The 23,929-nt window shown below is 42.3% G+C and overlaps 1 long non-coding RNA gene across 1 annotated transcript in view; it reads left to right on the top strand.

Moving 5' to 3' along the window:
- Positions 1-21,964, top strand: part of LOC130595681 (uncharacterized) — a 30,821-nt gene extending 8,857 nt beyond the window's left edge. The window contains exons 2-3 of the long non-coding RNA XR_008971363.1: positions 18,918-19,122; positions 21,722-21,964. This is a non-coding gene — a long non-coding RNA (uncharacterized LOC130595681). The remainder of the gene's footprint in view (positions 1-18,917; positions 19,123-21,721) is intronic.
- The last annotated feature ends 1,965 nt before the right edge of the window (positions 21,965-23,929 follow it).

The following is a 23,929-nucleotide window of genomic DNA, read 5'->3' as shown; positions in this document are numbered from 1 at the left end:
CAATTGTCTGTTTCTGCAATGTGTACTGGTGGGAAGTGTTAGCCCAGGGCTGCGGGACAATTTCCAAATGGCTACTTGGGCTGTCTCTGGGCATGGCACCAAACTCCCTGGCTGCTTCAGTTACCCCTCATGGTCTTTGCCTCCTGTCCCCGACAGAGCAGTGTGACAGGGCACCATCCAGCAGCCTTGCACCACTCCCAGGGTTGATGGGCTTTCAGCCATGTGTGAAGCACCCCTCTTAGCAAGAAGAGCTGTTTGTAAAGAATGTAAAGCACTTTTGGATTCTTCTGGATGAATGACAAATAAATGACAACAGAGAAGTTATTAACTGGCTGACATAACTGGCTCATTCAGACTCCCAGCTCTGCTCAGTATCTGCATGACCTCACTTCTGCTTGGGAGACAAAGTTTTTACTTATTGGTTGGCCAAATCTGAAAATAAAAAAAGTAAAGTATTTTTCTGGCAAGAGGAATGAGCAATGACAGCAGTCTGGGCAGGGCAGTCCACTGGCCAGCTTTGTCAGCTCAGGAGGTGACTTCAGCTGGAATTAGCAGAGGGAATACCACCCAGAGACTGGGCTGTGCAAACAAGACTGACCAGCGGGAAGGGCACCAGCCTTCTCTTCTGGGAGTGGGGAGCACAAATAGGACTGTGTAACGCTTACATGCATGGGAATGGCTGACTAACCAGCTCACTCGTCACTTTCTACCTCAGTCAGAAGCAATTTAATATGGTCTTCCAAGCAAAAGCTTGCTCAATGCAAGGTGGCTTTCAAGAGAAGCATAATGTAAAAGAGAACTGGTCTCTTACAAATTTCCCTGATTCACAGCTACAGCTTCATTATTGCGCTTCCGTTTCACGACAGGGTGTTATATCACAGGGCCTAGGAGATCACCAAAACAAACTGTACACAAAGAGCAAATAACTGGCTAGGCCTCATGATAGCAGTCACCAAAGTGAAGATAACCCATTAAATTTGAGGAAAGGGTGTTTTGAATCCCATGTCATGAGCACACAGGCGACAGCCTCACAGTCAACAAACGCCAAACATTGCTGCAAATCCTTTGTCACTCTTTTTCTCCCACGCAGTAGCTGGGAGGTGCTGACTGGAGGATACATGGGAGACACACACACATCCAGGCACAGCATTCCATCTGGGCAGACCCCTCTTGCCGGCAGCAGACGGTGACTCTGGCAGAGCAGTGATGTGGCACAGCGGCACAGCGGCAGGGGTATCTGCTGTGTTCATTGACGAGCAAAAAGACCTTACTCTCCTGTCCGAATCCCTCTCTTGGAGTACATCTGAGGAATGACTGGGGTTGCCAGGGAAGAAAGACTTAGACTGTGAAAACAGCAAGAGAAAACTCCGGGTTCTGATAAGAGGTACTCGGGCACCTAGCTCCAGCCATCTCAGAATTAGGTACCTAAGCAGCTTTCCAAAGCTTGCACATACCCATTGAATGAGGAATTTTGTCATTTCAAGTTATTACTATATTCTTCTGTAGTCAGGAACAAAACCCAGTTTAAAAATAGGAAGGGACTGGGGAGAGGCAAGGGGAACAGGATGAGTTTTCTGTTTACATAAGAAATTGGCAGTGGTTTTCTCTGCTGACCACAGTGGAGCATGTCGTTCCTGCATCCTCACCAGTCCTCTCTAGGCTTGGACATCCCCATAGCATTGCCTGCCCTGGGCCTATCGCTTCAGTACCTGGGTATCAGGTTCAAGTGAGGATAAATTTCCAAAGTGCAATAGCACTTTCAGGAGTTTGACTGGAATCCTCACAGGAGACCCCTCCTTTCCTTCCTATTACTTGATTTTGAAAGTATTGATATCTTTATTGTTGGTACTGTCTTGCTAGTAGAGCTATGTCATATTCATGCTGAAATCATACTCATTTTCCCCATGCTACAGAACTCGTGGTTCAAAAAACAAGGAAAAAAAATCCCTCCTGCATCTTATTTACCTGTCCTTGCTTACAGACGTATTTTAATGGACAGGTAGGATAATTTGCTCCCCAAAGCTAAGACCTGGTTTCTAATGTTGATTCAAATGTAGTAGTGAATCGTCTCCAGATTTAAGTTCTTTCCCTTTAAATCAATATATCAATTATTACAAAATTTAAAGTATACCACTCAAGTAGACATTTGTACTTCTTCAAAGGTCTATAAAGTGAACAGAACTTGGCTGTTGTTTCCTAAATGACCTCCTGGATTTTTGCCTAGGATTAAGTGCATCTGATGACGTTGGCCCATCTGTGCTGTGCTTTGCTATTATTTTATTCTGAAAAATGACTGAACAGAAGAAAGCATTATGGTAGTTGCATCTGCCCATTAAAGTGAATGTGTTTAGTCAACACTCAGTGTCATTCAACAATTAGCAGCATCTTATAAGATCACTCTTTGAAGAAAGTACATAATGGGCATTCATAGTTCATTGTTTGTTATGTGATTTCTCAGCCTTTGCTTAGGTTTGGAAGATTCATAGGGGAAGACTTAAAATCAAAAATATACGGACTGTCAAAGTTCTAACTTTATTCTGGCTTGAAAGGACAATTATTTGCCTGACCAGCCTTCACGATCTCTTAGAATAAGGTGGCATAACCTCTGAATTCATATATAGCCTCACTGTCATAAACAGAATATTATATTCCAATTTATCCAGGTTATTTCTGTCTGATGAAATACTTTTCATGTGACCATGCTCTAAAGAGCAGATTTATTTTTTTTAATTCTGATAATTATTTTCTTTATGACTAATAGAAAATAATACCATGCAAACTTCAGCTGTGTAGAACAGACCAGAAATGCAGTCATAGCTTGGCAGAGTCCTGATGCAGACCTCAGAGCAAACTCCTCTAAGTTTTGGTACTGAATTCATACATGTACACACGCGTGAACAATTTCACCTGAACATAACTTATCGATGAGCAGCGCATAACATATATTGTGAAACTGAGGTGACCACAGCTGTGACGAAATGTGCCTAACGTTACTCCCACCCCACTCTATGCAGGATTTGGGCTGCACTGGATTGGGGCAGGAGGAACAGGATGAGTTCCTCTTGCACTGGGGACTGTAACTGCAGGAAATGCTGCCTTCTTTTCTCCCCTTAGCTGCAACCACATCTGCAAAAATTTACCATTCAGCTGATAACTTAGAGCACAAAGTTAGACTTGGGTAAATTCTGCAGTGTCTTCCTCTTCCATCACAGACAGCTTTCCAAATGCCCCCAAGAGTGGGCATCCCTTTACTCTGTGTACTTCTGCGTTACTCTGTGAATTTTTTACTGGATGCTGTCAGGAATAAATTTTAGCCATAAGGCTTTAGCACGTGGCAGTGACTGTCTCTGCCACACTCAGCGTCCCTCCAGTGCAGAACGTGAAAGCTCATTGAGGAAGGCAAAGCAGCCTTAGGGGGAGGAAAGAGGCTTACTATATCTCTGCAAATCAGCTGCCAGTGCGGCTGCCCTGTGGTCGGTCCTCCCTGGGGATCCCCTTCATGTCTGAGAAACTGGTCAATCTCCAACAGTACTGACAACTGTGTTTCTTTGGACTTGTTTGGCTTGGACTACTGGTTGAGGTTTAGTTTTGACTTGTCAGAAGGCTGTATCTGTGATTAATTCTCGTTATGAATGGAAATACCATGGGCTTTTTGCAAATACAGTTTCTGCTTCTGGGTTATTTCTTGTGACAATGATATGAAGCAATCTCTTCCTGGCTGCATACTTCACACTGTAAGTTGCTCTCTTACATTACATTTCAGGCTCAAGATGTTCTTGTCTATTGAATTGTTCTGCCCTTGAGATAGAGCAATATGCCACGTGCGACAAGAGATCATCTTCAGAGGCTCCTGCTCTGGCCAGAACTGACAGTACAAAGATGGCATCTTATCTATACTGATGGTTCTTTATTTGTGCAAAACTGAAAACCACATCTTTTTTCATCAGACTTTACACAAACTTCTGTTCATACTCATCCTCATTTTATCTTCTGTTAAGCAAACCTTCCCTGCTGTATACATTGCTCAGGGGATCTCAGAGATGTGTTTGCAGTTGCACAGGCCCTATTATCTCATGGGTGCCCAAGAGCTGAGAAGATCAATATTTTAACATGTTGATAATTTTCACATATTTTTGCTTTCCATTTTCATCAATAATTCGTGTTTCCTACTAACAGAAGGGTAAGCAGAATTCACAGTGGACATAAAAGCTCAAGCTTTCTCATGCATAATATATACAAATCCATATACACAATTTATATATACTCTACATATGTATATATCATATAGTGTATAGCATATAAATATATATATAGGTATGGTTTCCATATAATGACTACAAATAAATAATGCATAATGGTGAAACTATTCCAGGTAAAAAAATGCTCCTGAAGTCTCTCAGTGAAGAAAGGCAGAAGCATTTCTTTCCCTGACATGTTTATGTTCCCTACCAGATGGATACTGACCTATGGCAACTGCAAATGGGTTCATAGCACCTTATAATGCTGCATCTGAGAACTGAGCATTTTCAGAAGCCAATAATAATTGCACATCATGATAAGGCAGTCTGACTGGGAGTGATGTCAAGTTATCAGAGGCCCATAAAGCAAAGGTTTTTCATATGGAAGAGGCTGAGCAATGGGCTGAGAAGCTTTGAAATTTGCTCCTGAGTGCCACTCCCCTCCACATGAGATGAGATGAGCCATTTGGAGGTTAGATCTGTGATGACTGCCTGAGCCTCCTCTGTAGCAGATAAAGACTTCTAAAAAAAGGTAATTGAAAGCAGCCAACACAAAAATGGCTAAAATACGGGGACGTGAACCCTATGTCTGAGCCCTTGTGCTTTTTTCACTGTCCCTTCATGTGGTTTCTGTGTTTTCCGCATGTATGTGTCTCTGTTTCCATATTTCTCCTCTTCCTCCCTTTTGCTCTTTCTCATTTGTCTTCATCCTGGCACTTTCCATTTCACTTTCTTCATGCAGTTGCCTTGTGTTCCTTTTCCCAGAAACCGTCATTTTGGTTAGCTGCCCTCTGCCACCAAGACAAGTATCAGATATGTGTCCCTGGCCGGCACCAGTAAAGCTCCACTACAGCTTGTCTTCTCTGTACATAGCTGCACAGTTTTCTCACTATAGGCATATTCATGGGGTCTTCAAAGAGAAGTTGCACACTATATAAGCCCTGAGAGCAATAGGAAAAATGAAGCAATGCAACCAAGATTAATGACTTATGTAATATTGTTGCTTTTTTTGTCTTGAAGAGGCAAACACTATCAATAATTTTTCTCTGTCGAAGCTTGGAAAAGACTCAAAAGCATCCCAAAAATCTCATGAAATGTAGGCAGTATAAATCTATCTGCAAAGAATGGAAAGGAAAGGTCATAAAACCTGTAGCCTGACACCTCAGGGGGATGAGCAAGACATGCAATGCTTCCATTTGATGAAGCATTGCACAAAGTGTTGAGGCATCAACATTTTCACATGAGAGTGTGCTGGAACTTGGAAGGAACCAGAGTGCAAGTCACAGTAGTGTGCATTGGGGATTTGGTTATCTTCTTCAAACTCATCACTCCAAGATGTGTTTTATCCATCTCCCATCCCCAGACTGCTAAGACATTACAAACGCTGCACTCTCTTGTAACAAGCCTGGAAGTTATCTCTGGGTTGCTATAGCAGTGGTGTATCCTAATCAAACCCATTTGCTCTCCTTCATAGTCCCAGTGTAAGTGCACATCACCTAGACATATGCAGAGGCTCTTCACCATTGCCTTCAGTCCTTGAAAAGACAGCAATCCCACTGGATGGGCTCAGTAAAGATTAGGATGGCAATATGAGTCTTACCATGTTCTCTGTTGTTACAGTCATGCAAGATAACACATGTGCCCAAACTCAGAATGCATTTCCATTAGCAAACAAGTCAAAAAGCAGAGGTGCTCAGAGTGCTATGGAAGGTTTGTCCTTGTGCACTGTCCCTCCAAGGCAAGCATCCCTAAGGAAGGAGACACAAGTCCCTGGGAAAATATACAGGGCACACCAGCCCTTCTGCAGAAATCATAGACACATTCCCTCACAAGCACAGGAGTTCCCTGGGACCAGAGGCACCCAGAAGGGGTGGGGGCTGATAACTTCACAACTCTCATGACTTTATCATGAATCTTGTTATAGTCAATGTTTAGTTTTAAGTTCCTGGAGTCACAGTTTCATACTTAGCAATAACATTGTCCTGGGAGCTGATGTTTAGTGGGTTACCCACTATTTCCCTGAGCCTATTCCACTGCTGTGCTTTTCCTTCTACATTTTTCATCTTTCCTGGAGAAATTCTGCCTTTTGTCATATAAAAGTACATATTGCCCAGATGGACCCACCTGACCAGTCAATCCGTTTAGTCTGCAGGAGTGACCTGTTCTTCTCATTATTTACTGCAGCACCCATGTTTGTGGCACCTGCAGATTTCACCAGATTTAAGCACATCTGCTCCTTCAGGCTGTGGGTGAAGCTGCCAAAAGACATTGGCCCAGGTATTATCCCCAAAGGTTTGCCCACAGAGTTTGTTGGATGAGGTTTCAACATTTACCAACACTTTTTAATACCTGATAGTTCATGTAGCTAATATAGATTATGGCCATTTGAATTTTTATATGAATAGCTGTATAGATATATAGCTAATTTGTAATATATTTTTTAACCAATCTGTTGCACAGAAACATGCACAAGCACGAGTTTGTGTTTCTGTGCATGAGGGCATGGTAATACAGCAGCATGGCTTTTCCAACCAGCACTGCCTTGTATCTGGCTGAGCCAGACAGGATGCAACAATAATACCATTATTTGCACCCACTACTGAGACAGACCACTCCAGTTACTTTTATAAGATTACAGTCTCATCAACATGATTACTGTTACAGGAAAGGGAGGTCTAATAACCTTGTTAGCATGTTGACTGGCATTAATTACACTGCCCTGCCTTTCTGGTTGTTTCCCACATCTGCTTTCTGGTGTCTGGCCTGTGTCTGTGTATGATTATGTGGGAACTGTAGCTTATATTTAAGATAAATATTTAGTCCTTGTAGTTTCAAGGCAAAAGCTAAAACCCCCAAAGCTAATTAAACCCCCCAGAGTTTATAACAGTGTAATCTCATGGCTTTTACATTCTTTTTATGAATTTCTGGAGCCCATTTCCATGAGTGAGCAATAAAGCGTGCGTGGGGCTGAACAGTAGGCAAGGCCAGCTAGTGGCTGGGGAACCGGCCTTTTGCCCCAGCAAGGCAGACTGGGGAAGGTCTCTGGACTGTCCTCAGGCCTGGCTGAGGTGCCCCACAGCCTGCTTGGGCAGGTCAAAGCTGAGGAAATAGTTAAGTACATGAACTTCAGTTAAAAACAGCTTGTGGGAACGGTTGCATCCGTGTAGTCCTACAGAAGAGAGGAGGGATACAACAGCTCAGCCCTGCTGCTGCCTAGCCCCCATCACCACAGGCAGCACCATCCAGAAGCAATGCCCCCCTAAATGTCTCCCAGCAAACCGCTGCTTGTCAGTGTCTGTTAACTGTGTTCAAGCTGTGTGTGAATCCATGGGTTAGTGAATAAAAAGTGACCTTTCTGTTGATTACCAAGGCGAGAGAATATGCAGTAAATTAACTGAACTGAAAGCTTGTGCCAGAGGAAGAGTGGCTGCCGTTCCTGCAGCAGTGACCAAACAGTGAGCAGGGTCTGTGTACCAGTAGTGGGTGCAATCATGCCAGTGTGCAGGACCTCTTTTAGCTTGCCAACCCCTTGCGCCCTGTGGAGTCATTGTACACCTGTGCCAAAAGCTGAGTTAGGAGGACTGAAAATATCTTACACTGAGCCTCACTGGATGAACACATCAACTCCCCAGATTATATCACATCAGCTGCAGGGAGTGGATTTTGTGACATGTCATATACTACTGTTGCAAATGAAACCCCTGAGAGAGAAGTAAGCATCAGGAAGAAAGGAAAGTGCTTTCTCTGGAGAGACTCCCAGCTTACAGGAGTAAAACACAAGGGCGAATTCACAGGGAAATTTGTTGGGGCTGGAATCTCTTGTTGAGTTGAAATGCGTCAGTTCCTCTTCAAACAAAATGTAGTCTCCAAGTAGTCACTGCAGTAGGTTAATCTTTGTGGTTTTTTCTGTTCAAAACCATAAGCAAGCCTGGACCGCGTATCTTGTGGTACATGGACAGGACAGGACCAATATTATCTAAAGACAAATTAGAAAATAAGATGGAAAGGAGGAAAAAAGAAAAGCTACATGCTCTGCAACAGGCCACTGAGCCACAGTGCAACCAAGCATAGACCTCAGGGGATCTACTATGCAATCCAGTATCTGCTCCCCATTAGCTTGAGGAATTCTTGTACCATGGCGCTTTCTTCTTGAAAGAGAGCATAACTTCTGTAGCAACCCACAAAGAAGTTGGAAAAAATAAATATATTATGGAACTATATAATCCAAAGGGCATAATACAGAAAAAGGCTAATTTTTGCCCATTTAGAAAGCTCAGATAACCCAGAGACTGACTTGCTGTCAGGTTTTTTTCTTCCTGGGATTCATCAGGAAGCTGTTCAGTGGCATAGGCTGTTCAATGGGAACAACCAGAAGCGTTCTGGTGGCCAGTTCCTCAAGTCAAGGAAAACAACTTTCAGGGCACAAGCTTTTGCCACAGAGAGAAACAGTCTTTTCTTCTTCTGCATTGTTTTTAAAGGCAAACCTACAGAATTTTAAAACTAGCTCAAGTCTGATCACCCTTAACATGGGTCCAATCCAAAACAAGAATCTGAGTAATACAGATGCAAATATCTGTGCAACAAAGACCCTGTACAGCTATGAAACTGAACTTTCTGTGGAAAAGACCACAGTGAGAGGACATCCATTTCCCTTCCCACCCCATCTCCATAATTATCTTCAGTATAGAATGTTTTTATATGTTATCTTTCTTGATATTCTATTACAAATCAAGAAGCAAAGAACTTTGCAGTTGCTATTCTCCTTCCACACCAATGAGCTCTGAAAAAGCACCTTGCCTTTTTTTCAAGCTGTAAAGTTAAAAATTAAAATAAAACTAATTCAGGTGAAAACTTTGTGTTGGGAATTATTGAAGATGCAATTTACTGTTGAGACTTACAAATGGAAAGAGAGCTAGGTTTGGTTGTTCTCTTTATCTTACTCATCTAACTTCCCAGCTGGTTTGTGTTGCAAAATAATAGCTAAGTACTGCAAAAGAAGTATGAAAAATTGCCTCTGTGGTCACATGCAATACTTTTAGAGAAATGCAAACACAAAGAGAAGACATATCGGAAGTCTGTACAGGAAATATTTGCTTAAAATAGTGCTCAGCTTCTTCTTTGCCTACAGAATTTGGATATTGCTATATTCCCTATGCTTCCTCAAGCAAGAAGCCACGTGTTTGCAGACATCACTGACCCCAGTGAGCACAAGTTCCATCAGTGGGAGACCAGGGTATGGTTGGGGTGAGTGTAAGATTGCCAAGTTGATGTCAAGGGAAACTAAGGACACACCTCTGCCTTATCTGTAGAGGAAAAAGCAAACCAATAGTCATTATTAGACCACCACATGAAATAGATCTTTCTGTTCAGTCAGCAGAAGCAAAGAAGACTGGTCCCACACACCACTGGCTAGATTTGCTCCTAACTTGCCAGGTATTGCTATTTCTTTTGGCTCCTGACCAGCACATTCAGGGCTTAGAATGTGTGTAAACTCAAGAAAATAAGCAGCTATTTGCCTAATATTGTTGTTACCCACATTGCTGTGTTCTAATTCCATGACATTGAATCTCTCCATTTCTGTTTATGATGTTTCTGCTCTTCAAGGATTTAGACAAACTTCTCAAAGCAAGATTCTTATGTGGAAAAAAAAAATAAAGCCAAAATATCTTCTGACAAATTTTCTAGTTCTGCTTGTTCTGAGCTGAATTGGCTATAGGCACCCTTCAGCTGTACTGTGCACAGTACTGACTCCTTGGTTTTTGCATGGAAAACAATGTTTCTTGCATAGAATAGGACACTCTTGAACTTCAAGGGCTTTTTAATATTACATCTCCATGGATCTACTTCTACCTCTTTCAGCTTGTTGTAATTGACCCTGGCATGGAAGTCCAATCTGATTAATTGCGCTAGGACGTGCAGGAATTGACAGGTATTTTAATGCATATTATTAAAATGGTCCCTGCAACTTCAAAGAAAGTACTTTCAAGAGCTTTACCATGCAGGGTGAATATTTGGGTCCATGGCCCATATGAGAAAGCAGGTGTACAGAGAGGTTGTAGAAGAATAATCTGACCATGGAAATGAGAGAAAGAGCCAAGAATGAGCCTGCATTCTTTGCACCCCAATCCAGTGCACTCTGCAGGGGACCAGGCTCTTCTTTGCATTTACATCCATAAACCAGTGATACTTCTCATACTACCTTGGGAAAATGAACATGTATTTTATTAATACAAGGTTATTGACCAAATGGTAAAGCAAAGTGCTCAGAAGTCAGAGTCATCAAGTAATTGGCCTCTGGGCCAGACACATGTTACAAGAGCACTGAAGTGCCTCATCCCCACTGGGTCCCTGTCCCCATTCAGGTCACAGGAATAACCATTTTAGATGAATGAATGGCTGGTTTATGTCTCACTGCTGATGGTGTGTGACCCTGCGATACAGAGGTGTTCTCAGCACAGTGTCCAACCGCTGCTCTGATGATAGGGTCATTCATTCCCTGATGTGCAGCATCTACTATGGCCTCCTGCAAATCAAACCCAGATGTCTCAGGAAACAGACACCAGAGAAAGAGGAACCTGTAGAGTTTCCACTCTCTGTTAATTGATTTTCCTAGCAATTAAAATGCTGTGACACGAGCAGGGACAGAATGCAGTTCTCCAGGGCAATATTTAAATCACCCTCATCGTGAGGTTATCTCTTCCCTCCTGCACTTCTTGACTTGCCCAGTGAAGCTTTCAGGAGTGCTGGTGCATCTTCTGGGATGGTAGGACCTGGCCCTTTTGGCTCAATTTCCCAACAGGTTTCCTTGCCTGCTAGATATCTCCAGCCATGAAAGGTGCCATCAGAGCTCCTCTCCTTTGGCATCCAGTACTACCTCTCCCTTCATACCTGACCTCTTTACAGAAAAGTTCTCCAAACACATCTGAACTTCTGTGCCTTTTTCCTTAAACCTCCTGACAGGGAGGGCCTTCACAGTTGTAGGTTTGACCCTTGCAGACAATGGCAGTAAATTCAGTCTTTTAAAAATATTTCCAGTGGCAGCATGCTGTAATTAGAACTACTCAACCACTATTCATCATCTGCACTAAAGAAGGGAGGGGCTATACCACAAAACAGTAGTGCTCAGACACCATCATAACACACAACAAGGGGGCTAAATAACAGTTCTGTTGCTGTTTCTTGGTGTTTGAGTGTTTGACTTTGAAACTTCAATAACCTGCACAGACTTTTTGCTGTATTGCATGCATACACTGAGGTTTTCTGAGCCATGCACAGGAATTTGAAATCTTTCATCCTTCAGAGTGGATGCAAGTTGCTCTGTCTCAGTTATGATCCCTGATACGAGCCTGACCAACATCCATTAGCAGGAGGACTTCCAAAGCCATCCCTATTTTAAAAATAATCAGTATTTTATACTGCTCACCTATCACCCCATAGTTAGCCAGTCAGAAAGGTTTCATGTGATGCGATCTTGCCAAATCATGTTCTCCTATTGCCTTTAAATGCTGCACTTCCTGCTTCATTCTTCCTGTTGCTGTTGCAGCATCGCTGGTTTTCAGCAGAGATTGGAGTTTCATTGTGCAGGGCACTGCTTTGCCACTGAGGAGGAGAGAGTTTCTGCCACTGCGCACTTATGTCTAAATCAACTGAGCAGACGAAGGGGTTCAGAAAGGGTGTACTGCTGCCTCTCTTCAGCAGCAGCAGAAGTGTAAGCACAGACACTACCACAAAACCCCACTGATGTCTATAGTGGAAACAGGTTTGACCCCCAGCTTTCCTCTCACCATTTTACTGTGAAACCATCCTCCCCATCCTTTTATTGTTTGCTCTCACCCTAAAACAATGCTTTGGGGAAGTTTGGTTTGTTTTTTTTTTTCTGTTCCCAAAAATACAGTTGCTATATGCAATTTAAAATTGAGTTTGGAAACAGGCCTGCAGTGTTGCCCTGTTAAAACATCTTTCTTGCATGCTCTGGATTCTTGCTTGCTTGTGCCTGTCACCTTTTATATAAAATGTGCACAACTTTCAAACACGATGTGAAGAGCTCAGCTGCAGCCTCTGCAGAGATTGTTGCAGAGATGAGGCTGACCCTGAGACTGAGCTCTGATTAGTTTGATTGCCTAGAGGCCTCCATCAACCCACAGCGAACAGTCCACAGCAGGGCTTTTTTCCTCTCTAAATAGCAGTTTGAACTCAACAGAACAATAATAATTAGGTTGGAAATAACTATTAGCAAAGAAGCACCATTTTAATTTAGAAAAGCAAAATCTTAAAGGAAAGCTCATAAAATGGTATTTAGTGCATTTACTGTAAAAGATACTAACCTCTCTCCTTTTCCACATGAAAGTTATCTTCAAAAAGACATGATATTCCTCCCAAACAAGGAAGTACATGTTTTTATTGGTGTGGTTATAGCACAGCAGTGGGCTATAACCACACAATTCTATTTTTGAACACAAACATAAATCTGGCCCCTTGTTTTACAAATGTATTATCAAGCTGAGTGGCTTGAAAAGTCATGAAGAGATTCTAATTTGAACACACTAAAAACTTTACTGTCTTTGACCAGGATGTAAAAGGATTATCAGATTATGTATGGATTGACATATGTATGGATTTTATTATGAGTCCCCTTATACATCATGATTTTTATTGTGAAAGTCCCTGTTGCCAAATCTTGTAAATAGATAAAGGTCACAACATTCATTACAAAGAAATAATAATTTTCTCCCTCTTGCAACAGAGGGAAAAAAAGGCAGAAAACATTCCCATAGTTGCTTTTAATGGTATCTACAGTGTAACTAAAAAAAATCCCATATTGATTTTTCTTTTTTTAAGACACTCTACTGATGTATTGAAAACTGACTCCTGGCTTTAAACCGACTGCAATTGGCAACTCTGGAATCCATTTATGATACAAACGCTCAAAACCAGCGGCAAATCAGAAAAACCTGAAGAAAGTGTTTAGCTTTCCCCAGCTGGTATCTTGAGAAGCTGCAGTTCTTGTCTAAGTGCTAATAGGCCCGGAACACATTTGAACTGTTTAACTTGTCTTTGGGATGATTTCCCTTTCTCAACTAGCAAGGTACGGTCCTTGGGGGCTGGGCTCACATCCAGTCTTACTCTCCTCTCCTGTCCAGTGAGTCAGGTACATGGGGAAACATAAATTATTTTCAGGGCTCACTGTGGGCTAAGACAGCTGAAGATCACTGCGCTAAAGATGCTCATGTTCATTCATTGATCCAATCCACATGGTGTTCTGTGTCCAGGGTCAGGAAACATGGCCTGGTTTCTCTCTGCCTCATGTTTACCACAGGCAGAAATAAGCTCTGCAATATGCACCTTTCTTTTGGCTTCTCCTTAACCTTCCCCAGAGAAGCCTATACGAAACATTACCATGTTCTTTTGGGGAACCATTGACACCTCTAACTCTTTCTTTGTGGTAGCATACTGCTTTTGAATGAACCATCCTAACTCTGGTCAGGTCAAAATCCTCATGGTTCACATTTCTTGTTTGCACTGATGAAGTTCAGAAAGATTATGCCCAAGAGTATCGCGCCATTGCCCATACGTGTGCACTGTCTACATAGCAACAACTTGCAAAACACAATTGCACTGTTTAAGTGTGTTATGTGATCAGGGCAAGCAGGGATCTGGTCCTGTGTGCTGTTTCTGTGCAGTTGTGCTCATCATTTCTGAGATCTGTAGCACCAGAGAATATGATACCATAAGTCTGTAATTTTCAAACTTAAACAATATATTTCATTGGATTGGTGACCAAACTAATTTTTATGACATGTCATTTCAGTAAGGACATTGCTTTATTTCGCAGAAGGGTTTCCCATAGATAATGGTTGTTAGCTGGCTGAGTTGGAATCTGGCAGGATTAAGGAAATCTAAACTGACAGCTGGTTTTGTGCAAGGAAGCATAATGTGGCTGTTGTTACAAGAGGCAGTGTGGGATGTTTGTGCACAAATGCATGACAAGAGGGCTTGCTCTTAGCTGTATATGTAAGTGCAGCATAGCAGTTAAAGCAGCATATCCGGGCTAAATGCCTTGCAGAGAAAACTGTATGTGACTTTTTCATCATGAACATTTTATGGTTATGAATATGGTTATGTTTTTACTTTCCCTGTAGTTGTCAGGAGCAGATGTTTGAATTCTGGTCAAAATAAAAAGGAGCTACATTGCTGATTATCTTAAAAAGAAGCCAAGAGAGCTCACCATGAAAGAGTGAGGATCCATAGCTAGAGGAACAGATTGCTTCCCCACATAACAACCCTGCTCTTATTCACGACTGAAGCAGTGTGTCCTACCAGAAACAGCACCTCAGATGCTCACGTTTCACACCCCAGCTCCTAGGTTTTATTTTCTCTGAACAAACTGCCCAGCAACTGATAAGCACGGACATTTGAACACAAATGCCGTTTCAATGGGACTGCGCAGCTCAGCGCTCAGAGGCACCACTGCCACTTCTGCTGAACTCAACAGGCTCTGAGGCAGCCACCGGCACTGAAGGTGGCTGTCTGGACTTAGAAAGCATTTCTCAAGGTTTTTTTAGTCAGAAGAGATTTTACCAATTGAGCTCACAACAGAAAAATCTTAGATATTTGCTCTATTAGAGCTCTGTGTAAAATCACAAGCTGTGTTTCAGCATGTTTTTTCAAAGGCTTCAAACTTCTGCATCTTTGACAAATACCCCAAAATAATATTTAATTTCCATCAGTGTCAGTGAGGACATAGCTGAGGCCACGATTTATGAAGTGCTCAACACAATGCTAATGACATTCTGGTAACACAGATATGATTGAGGCCTAAACGTATTCATGTGGAACTGATAATTGTCAGCATTGGCTAAAACAAAAATGGGAAAAGTGTTCAGAAGCAATGAAAGCAGAGACAGGTTAAAGGCAAGACAGTGATACAGGCTGAAAGCACAAGAGGTGGTGACTGGCATAAAGCAGGGTACTGCAGAGCAGGGCAGAGGGTAGACAAAACATCAGGTGCTCCTTTGCCCATGAATGCTGTGAACCTACAGTGCACATTGCCCTTAATCTGGCAGGGAGGTCACAGCTATTGGGCTGGGTGAACAAAGGCATTCAGAGCATTTGGGGCAGACTGGAGCTCAGGTGGCCTTAGGGGTTCAGTCTGGACTTCTGCACCTCCCAAGCCCCAGAGCAGACTGCCCCAGAAAGAGAGCTATTCCTCAACATGGAGTGTCAGGAACCCCATGCTGGTCTTCCTGCTGGAGTTCCATGCCGGAGGGCCCCAACGTACTGTTGTAAACCTAAGACAGATGTGCCCACAGAGATGCTGTCCCAGGTGACTTAATCTCAGGACTTCCACATCTGGCCATCCTCAGTAAAGAGGCTGCTTCCAGGATGGGAACATGGGGCTAAATGCATCCCTCCCTGTCCTGCAGCTCCAGCATTGGAGGCATCTTTAACCCCCCTCAGCCATGCCCTGCAACATGGGTTGCAGGATGACATAATTACATGACATGACATGATTCATGAGGCACCTTGCCTGTGAGGTTTTGGATATATGCTGCTGTTTGGGATAGACATATATCACCAAATACTTTCATATTAACTTATGACATAAACTCATAAATTGACATAAACTCATAAGTTAACATAAACTTAAGAGTAAAGAAAGAAGATTGGAATAAACAACAAAAGTCCAAAAACCTACAGGCAAATCTGTTTGACATAAACTTTGTAGTATCATGCAGGTCCCTCAGAGTTGTATTTTTTTCCTTCACAGTTTGTGGATCCCTGATTTAAAACACAATATACTTGTGTTGAGCTTGCTGGAAAAATATTCTGGTCTTTTACAGTGGAAATATACCAAGCTGCTGTACTCCTATGTCAGAATAACCTGTTCAACCCCATTAACTCCAGTTAGCATGTAAGCACAATTAATCCAGCTGTTTCACCCGCACATTAAAAAAACAGCTTGTCTTGGTTTTCTTACTAATTTTGAAGTAAAAAGTGCATGGATTAATAATATGTGATTATGTTATCTTTTCACTGAAGGAGCAAAACAGCAAATCTTTGACCTTAACATATGACTCTGAATGCAGAAAGTGTGCTAAAAGTTTACTTAAATGATACAACTGCTGAAAAAGTGTAACTGAATTTATTATTTTCAAAACAGAATCCTACTGATATTTTCACAACTAAGCCTTTGCAAAGCATTTTTGAGCATAGGCCACTTAAAATTGTAGAGCTGCTTCTTGCTTTCTAATGAAATCAAGAAACCATCCAGACTTGCCACAAACGTAAACAAGCACCAGGAATTCATGTGGAAGCTGGAAAGACCCATCATCCAGTTTTGTTTCCTGAATAAACAGGCTTTGTGAGAATCAGGATATAATTTTAGGGATGGCAGCCATTCTCCGCTCCATGGGCCTGACTGAACACATTTTAATGAGAAAATCCCAGTTCACTGGAACTGATTAATTCCACATGTTTTCTTGTTTCCTGCTCATCATGTTCACCTCCATGGTTCCCACCCAGATTTCAGCTGGGAATGGAGACACAGCCTGGGCTCATGTGGCATCCAAAGGCCAATGCTGAACCAGTGCATGGGGTGTCACAGCACCCGACTGCCCCTTGAGACCTGCACAGTGCAGTAGATGCAAGTTGCCCACCAGCTCCAGAGCTGCATGGTGGTGGACCCTGCCCATCCCTGACAGATGCAGGGGTGGTTTGAAAGCGTCAAATACAGTTTGAAGTAGGGATGCTTTGAAAGCTCCCTGCTTTCCTCCTGCACCCCTCGGTACACTGTTCCAACAGGCTGGTTCTTGTGATTTTACAAATATCCGCAAGTTTCTAGTTTCTGCAGACTCACCTTTGAATCACTGGGCTCAATTTGCCTCTTGATTGCGAATCCTGCTAGATTTAAATATTTTCTCCCACTGTTGTCAATTACAGACCAGGATCAAGCTCCTTCTCTGTTTTCTCTCAATACACAAAAGCTGACTTTCTAAGGTTATATGGTTGGATTTTAGTCTAAGTGTGAAAAATGTACTTAAAAAACTTCACTCTTGGCTACATTATGAATTTAAAATATGAAAAATGCAGAAAAAATCAGAAACTACTTTTAAAGACTTTTGTTTGCAGCTCAAGCCATTTATTCTATAGAAACCTAGGAAGACAACACAGTTGTTAAAAGGTGCCATGTATTCAGTGTGTGGTGTTGCTGCCCATGGCAGGGGGTTGGAACTAGACAATCTTAAGGTAATTTCCAACCCCAATTATTCTATGATTCTGTGATTCCATATAGTTGGATATCTATTTATTTTAATAACTATTCTACAAGCAGCAGTAAATGTGTACTCAGGAAAACTGCCACAGGAAAAAGAAAGTTCAAAAAATTATTTATTATTTGCCTAAGCATCAGCACAAAAAAATTAAGATCAAGCAATCTTCTAATACTGAAAAGGCTATTTAGATTAGATTGGCTAGTTTTACAGTTCAAAACTGGTCTAAAGTCAGAACAGAAAAAGTTCAGTGATAACTTTTAATTTAACAGGTTTTGGTATTGGAAGGAATATCTTAAACTGTAGGTGGCTTAGGCCAAGGGTGTTCCTTCCGTATTGAAAACAGCTTCCCAGTATATTGTTGTATTTCTTTTAAATGAGCATAACAGTCATTGACTCTGTTCTGTGCACAGCATAGCAAAATGAAGTGAGAGATTTTGCACCAACCAGCTGTCCTGTGTAAAGAAGGAAGTAAAAAATGACTATTCCAATAACATCAACTGAACGGTAGAAATGGGAAGGAAGCAATGGGAAGGAATAAAAGAGCAATAGAATTGGATTTTGATGAATTTAAGTTTAAAGTAGAGACCTGTCTACCTAAAATTCTCAGTGAACGTTCTCAGTACTATCAGCCCAATGAAGCATTATTAGAGGATTTAACCCAAAGCTTTTTGATTCCCTCAAACACCCCAAAGAACGAGGTGGTGGTTTCCCAAAGGTGTTGTCAGAAAAACACAGAACCATAGAATAATGTGACATCCTTCTAGTAACCTACTAACCCTTTTCTAACCTACTGGGTGACACCGAAACAGTCACTTCCTCTCCCTTGTCCAGCAGGGTTGTGGAGGCCCCCCATGGCAGAGATTGCTGCTATTTGTGTGAGCCCAGCTGTGGTCCCCAGGGACCCTGTGACACGGAATGCAGCAGTGACCCCTTCTCACCCCGCAGGAAGGACAGAGCGGTCCCCGAACAGGCAGTAGCCACATCCCTTTGTGCTGTGCTTTCACAGATGAAGTATCTTTCTCTCTTAAATCCCCCTCTTGCACCCGGGTGCCAGCGCAAGGCTGCTGAGCTCTCCCCCGGAGCCTCCCTGCGCCCGGGTGCCACGGGGAGAGGCTGAACTGGGAGGCCCTGACCTCTGCTGGTCAAGAAAGAGCCCATTCCATAAGGTGAAAAAAGGAGGAAAAATGAAAGGGTGTGCTAACCCTGGTGCATTTCTGGCTAAATTCTGGCTGCTTGACTAATCCCTTCCTACTTTCACAAGGGAATACCGTGTTGGGCACGGAAAGAGCTGCTCGGTGTTTCCATGGGCATCCAGCAGCTCCTGTGGTTGCTCTTCTGTGGATCAATTATTTCAGAAGCATGGTTTGCCAGGATTCATCTTGCAAGGGGTATCCCTTTTCTGTTGCAGGCAAACTTTACATGCTGGGCTGAAATTTTCTATGCTGTGAACCTTACCTCACCCTGGACCATTTTTACTCCTAGAATTCTCATTCTGAAATAAACTATTTTGAATATCCAAAAATAACTGTGCCATGACTGAAATGTTCTCTGGGAAGGTTTAAACTCTGAAGCTCTGGAAAGGCAGGAAAAGTATCACCTGAATTTTTACAGAGGTAAGTCAACAATGCTTTGGCAGGAAGTGTGATTTTTTTTCAAAGCTAGAGACCAGTCAAATCTAGTTTACACATGCTTGATAGCTCCTCACATGTTTCGGCACTTTTTCTACTGAAGATTTTGCCCACTACCATGTGTGTCTAGTCTGAAGCTCTGCAGGATTTTCCTTGTGGTCTTAACCATGGCTTCCTTGGGTAATATCGAGTCTCTAAGTCCCACCCTGGGATCTGGTTGACAAAAATAAGGACTGCATATACAAATTGTCTAAATGAGGGAAGAAGGTTGAAGACAAGTGAGGGGTGACAACACAGAAGGGTCACACTGGGGAGGAACAGTACGTGGTCATGTCCCTTACCCTCCAGGGCCAGAATCAGAACTCCCTACGCTCTCAAAACTCATGGTCAGACTTTGCAAGGCATTTTTGATCACCACTGCTCCTCCAGAACACATAGAGTTACATAAGAAGAACAAGTTAAACATCCAAAGCCTGAGATGCCCAAACAGGCTATGAGACCTTAACTCCCTTTCTCCTCAGGCCCTTCCACAACGCAGGATGCAGTCCTCAGTTACTGATCATATACAGTTTCCCCACAGGACACCTGCCTGGCAGGGCTCAGCTTTAGGGTCATTCTGGAAAAACAGATTTTTCCTCGTCTCTGCTCTAGAGTCAAATCACTTTAGCATAACATCTTCCAGATGGTCTGATATTCAGTGCCTGGCTTGAGACCTTCAGACCCAATTGAAATAAATGCTGAGTATTCACAGCTGTATTGAAATCACTGCTACTTTTAGCACTGTATAAAGCTGAACACGGGAAGAAAGCATATCCTTAGTGCCTCAAAACTGAGGCTCCACAGTAGTGGTCAATCTTCATTCCAGCTTGTGAGTACAATCTTCTTCCTCTTAAGACACTCAGAAAAGACACCTTATTTCTCTAAGGTGGGAAGGGCTGTATTGCTGCAAAATGACAGTGTCTTTGTACTTTATTTAAGAATGGAGATACAGCAAAGTTATCAGATTAGCTTTTAGTTCTGCTACAATATATTATGGATTTGAGCTTAATGAAAAGTAATCTGTGAAAGGATTTTGGTTGATATAAACAAAGGAAAGCACAGTTTGTCCTGATCTCCTTTGCACAAAAGAATCCATATCTAATTGATCGGCACTTTTGATGTGGTAGAGGGAGTGAATAGCCAAAAATACACATAAGATACGTGTACTGAGTTTATATTTAAGAAAAGTGTAGTGTAATGAGAATTGTCCATACATAGAGATCAAAGTCAATGCATTGGGCAAAAGGATAAAAGAAATTATTTCTATCATCTTGTGTTCAGCCAAGCCACAAGATGCAAGTGTGCTGTTGTGTCACTTTGATTTGAAAGACTTCATTATTAAGAAGTTAATAATAGCAGTAGATACAGGTACAACAAACTGTGCTACTTTCCAAAGTCTACATCCTGCAAAGCTTCTGTACTTGTGTTCCTAAATGCAAACCAATGAATCAAAACCAGACTAAAACCAAGCTCATAAGAATTTTTATAGATTATAATAAGCACCTTCCTGTACAGTAGTGGTACAATGCATATAGAGGCATACAATGAACATGCATCTGTATGCATTGCAGTGTGCAATGCATGCTCAAATACTATGTCAGAGAAGATAAATACTAAAACATTGTTAAGTATAGACTGATTATATACCCCCAAACTGACAATCTGGCTAAATTTTCTTCCTGGAAAGGCCCCTAGACTTAGAAAAGTGGGTGTTTTCATAATGTGTGGATTGCAGAACACAAGAGCAAATTTTTTCTATGGGGTTTATACAAAACCATATTCAAGAACTTACCTACCTGTGGGAGTGGAGTTACCATGTTTGCATGTACAAATATGCATGCTGTTCACCAAAAAACTGCACTTCTCAAAAATTGAATTAGCAAATGTTCATGCAAAGTCACAACCCATCCAATATTGTCATGAGGAAGTTTGAGATGTCCTGTGTTAATCTCTGCCTTTCATACCTAAAATGTAGCCAATAGTGTCCTTCAAATATGGCACTTAAATTCTAAATAAGGAAGCAGAATTGAGTCCTTGACATTATTTAAATCATAAGAGGCATTGAATGTAGGGAGAAATCTTTATAATATTTTACTGAATATGGATAATGCTTAGAGCCAGTTGAGGGTTATGTGTGACATGATTCCCAGCAATGAAATACCCCTGAGAAAAGGTTATAATTAATCACCAAGTTTTGTTTTACCACCCAGCTAGATTTTTATTTTTTCATGCTGAGAGACTTCAGAAAGGGAAAACAGACCTTGAAAAGACTATGTCAAGACATACTTGCTTAATTTGGCTTTGAATTTGCTCGTGCTTCAAAAATTATTCTGAACATCTGGCTTCTTTGCTCGTCAGAGAGAGCATGTTTTATTGTTTTGACTTTGTGGCAAGAAAAAATGAATGTATTGTAGTCTGCCATACGATGAAAGTCCACTGCGACAGTAACAGTTTGCAAGAACTGAATATGACATCATGTTACTCGTGATATGCCTGTGTGTGCACTTGTCTGTGTTGCCTACAGTAGAAATTGTTTTCCCAACAGACCTGAAACCACACACAGAAACCCCACCACCATGGGCAGTGAGGACTGCAGTACCTGCCTAGCCCCATGATGGCCAATTCAACCCAGACAGGGACTTTCAGGTAGGAAGAGTGATTTGGCCAGATAAGAAATAGTTCTTTTCTCTAGTGATGCTCAAAAAAGCTTAAAGATCAGAGTGATCAAGACTTTGCTTCATGAGATATCAGCCTCTGCTCCATTCCTATCCAAACAGTCATCCTCAGGTTTGGCTCCCTTGACTTCCTCCCCATAGTCATTTGTTGAGGAGAGGGACAATTTTGAAGCCCCGTGGAGACTTTCAGTCTGTTCAACTGGCCAACAGTTCACCTCCTTGTATGCAGAGAGATCAGAGACTTCTCTGTGCTCCTTTCATATTCCTCAGAGATGTTTCCATCACAGTCACTCATGCCTGCTGCCAAACACATTCTAGCAGCAGGTTTCAAGGCTGTGCTCATAGCACCTGCCCCACTGATGTGGACAGCAGGATGTCTAGGATGAAGAGAAGCCAAGCAGAGACAGAGGAAGGATTAATGGCAGAGCAGGGCTGGCAACTGGCACTGTCTGCAAAAGGCACTGTCTCAAGAAGGACCTTCTTGTGAGACCACACAAGAAGGTCCCTGTAGAGCTGTCATTGCAATGGTCTCACCTCTTCCATGCTGTTCCTGCTTGGGTCCAATTTTCATAAGTCATAGAACGGTTTGGGTTGGAGGAGACACTAAAGCTCATCCAGTTCCAATCCCCTGCCATGGGCAGGGACACCTTCCACTAGACCAGCTTGCTCCAAGCCCCATCTAACCTGGCCTTGAACACTGCTGGGGATGGGGCAGCCACAGCTTCTCTGGGGACCCTGTGCCAGGGCCTCAGCACCCTCACAGAAAACTTTTTTTTTTTTTCCTGTTTTTAATAGTTTTAGGGTTTTGACACTTTTGGGAAAGGGGGGTTAATTACATTTTAAATCCTGATTTTCACATGGTCTTTTCCATGCAATTTAGTTCCATATATATGCGTAGGTAGATGCTAGCACACATTCAGTGTGCCTCACTTCTGCATGGGTTATTCATAAGACACACTCGTGATCTTCAGTATTACGTACCCAATGCAAGGATCATGAAACCTGCAAATGACAGTGGGAAGGAGGGAATTCCCTCTTCTAGGACTCCTGAGCTCCCCCAACCAAAGTGACTGTCTCTGAAGCAAGCTGACTTCCCAAACGCGTGCTGACTAAAAGTGCCACTGATAGGAACAAAAGCTACACTGTTACCGTGTGCCAAATGTGTCAGGGAGGCCAGGGGCAAGCTGGGCTGTGTGAATGGCAGCCCTCCCTCGCAGCTCCTGGCACTCGCATGGGGCTCCCTCCATCCCCACCCACAACCGGAGACTGCCGGCAGCCTCCACAGTGAGTATGCCCTGTCGAGAACACGCTCCATGCAGCCAAAGGCTAGTGCTGGTTTCCAGAAGCCCATGGAGGAGCCATTTACAACTTGTTTTTCCCCTGCTGTAAGCGTCAGCTGCACAAGTCTTGACAGTTGACCTGGGTGGATCTCAGTAGACCTAAGTAACTTCCTCCATCAATCTCTGCTAACAATAGGCCTCTGTAAAGCCATATAAAGCACAGAACGGGTACTGCAGCATGCTAGTATGCTATTATTAAGGATTAGCACACTGAGAAAATGTTTTATGCACCAAACCACTGCAATGTCTGGGACAAGACCAACATCCCCTTTTACCCATTCAAAGCAATTCTGTTCTTCACATGCAATCTCTACCTCCTCCTTTTTTTTCCACACAAAACTTGGTCACTGGAGGCAGGCAGGAAGTGCAGTCAATATAAGCATAATTAAATATATTTGCTAATGATCTTTACTCCAGCCCTTGAAATATTCCTAAAGTAAAGATTTAGCCTTGCTGGATTTAGGATGTAGCAAAATTTTAAATGGGCACATGTTCTTCTGGGATAAACTAGTGTGAAAGAAGTTACATGAGATAGTATCAGTTGAAATTCAGTTCTAAACTTTACTCTTCTGAGGTTTTCCAAACAATAAAATCAGATGAAGTCTTGAATACTGATAAGAATGTCTGTGAGACCAGACAAGAAAGAACACCACTGGTTTTGCAGTCTTGTAAAAACTCTGGTTAAGTTATCAGATTTTAGTCAAACAATGAGTTTTGAGTTATTCACAATGGCAACTC

Source organism: Pezoporus wallicus, unplaced genomic scaffold (genome assembly GCF_028554395.1).
Source record: "Pezoporus wallicus isolate ANWC-B61680 ecotype Strahan unplaced genomic scaffold, APGP_CSIRO_Pwel_v1 contig_2870, whole genome shotgun sequence".
Taxonomy (NCBI): Eukaryota; Metazoa; Chordata; class Aves; order Psittaciformes; family Psittacidae; genus Pezoporus; species Pezoporus wallicus.
This window is presented reverse-complemented; position numbering and strand designations above follow the sequence as displayed.